This window comes from Leptonotus elevatus, chromosome 17 (assembly GCF_054856555.1).
Source record: "Leptonotus elevatus isolate MCC_2025b chromosome 17, RoL_Lele_1.0, whole genome shotgun sequence".
Classification (NCBI taxonomy): domain Eukaryota; kingdom Metazoa; phylum Chordata; class Actinopteri; order Syngnathiformes; family Syngnathidae; genus Leptonotus; species Leptonotus elevatus.
In genome coordinates this window covers 14,946,927-14,948,165 of record NC_141255.1, presented here as the reverse complement: position 1 = coordinate 14,948,165, position 1,239 = coordinate 14,946,927, and the positions used below count along the sequence as shown (strand labels likewise).

At 36.3% G+C, this 1,239-nt stretch overlaps 1 long non-coding RNA gene across 1 annotated transcript in view; it reads right to left on the bottom strand.

Moving 5' to 3' along the window:
- Window positions 1-957, bottom strand: part of LOC147160159 (uncharacterized) — a 2,418-nt gene extending 1,461 nt beyond the window's left edge. Inside the window, exons 1-2 of the long non-coding RNA XR_015090560.1 lie at window positions 370-957; window positions 116-278 (exon numbers count right to left, since the gene is read on the bottom strand). This is a non-coding gene — a long non-coding RNA (uncharacterized LOC147160159). The remainder of the gene's footprint in view (window positions 1-115; window positions 279-369) is intronic.
- Window positions 958-1,239: the final 282 nt, after the last annotated feature.

Below are 1,239 nucleotides of genomic sequence, written 5' to 3'. Positions count from 1 at the left end.
AAAGAATGTACTTTTGCTTTTGAGTTTTAATTAATCTTTTATGTTTTGTCAAACCTTGCACGATATCCCCCCAAAAAAACAAAATTAAGTGTGACAACACACCATATAAACATACCATAGTTTTTTTCCATTGTAGCGAAATTCAAACATGAAAACCTTCCGGGCATCATGATACACTCTCAGCCTGTTTTCACGTTCCTGTTTGCTTAGAACTTCTCCTCGATATTCAGTAGGAAAGTCTCTCTTCTGAAAGGAGCAGGAACTGAACACTCCTCGACCTTACAAAGAAAAAAGGATACAACAGAAATATTTCATTATAACAATAATGAAAACTAGACCCATACTAAAGAATATTTTACCAATACTCACCTTTGAATTAATTAATATATTTTATGGTGAAGCCATTCTTGTCTTTACCTAAGGATGAAAAGTATGCTACCTCTTCTTTGGGTTTAACTTTTGCCCTCTGTGGCCTCATGACTGACATGTCTCACTGAAGATAATGATCTAAAGCTATAGAAAAAAATGAGTTTCAATCAGTTTGATAGGTAACTTGGTGCAAATGTCTTGAAGTTGACTTTCAGTGTACCATAATAGCCTGTGCAGTGTGCAGTAAATGTGCCAACGAAAATAAAATACAGTGGATAGCACAGCTCTGCTAAATATTTGCATAAATTAAATGTAATGAACACTAACAGACTTTACTGAAATATTTCTATTGAAAGAACAAATTTAAGTAAACACAAATGCAGCAATTTACCAATACTTCATTTATACTGTACTGGTAATACTAAGCCATTGTATATTTTCACATCAAAAACCAGCCTGTTATTGATTTCCTCTTAAAAATTGCAATTAGCATTCATCTTACTCAACAGACGGTTAGCTCTGCTATGCTAACCGTCGCTAACAGAAGCGTAGCAATTCTAAATAATTAGCTGCATCCATCATAATCAACGGATGGTTAGGTATGCTAACGTAAGCTTAGCTGCACTTACACTGGACTTGCATTATAAATCATTTTCGCGAAAGAGGGAGCAATGTACACAAGCGACCAACAACAACAGGAAAAATTCGAGCTTCAAACCTACCTCATTAGCACAGCTACACGCTTTCACATCTCGTGAAGTAAATAGAGCCGGGGGCGGTTCTCTATCGGGGCTGCTAGATGACGTCACTTCCGTACTCAGGGCAATATAATAAATCCCGTTCAAATCAACAAATTGGTTCAGTCGTTGG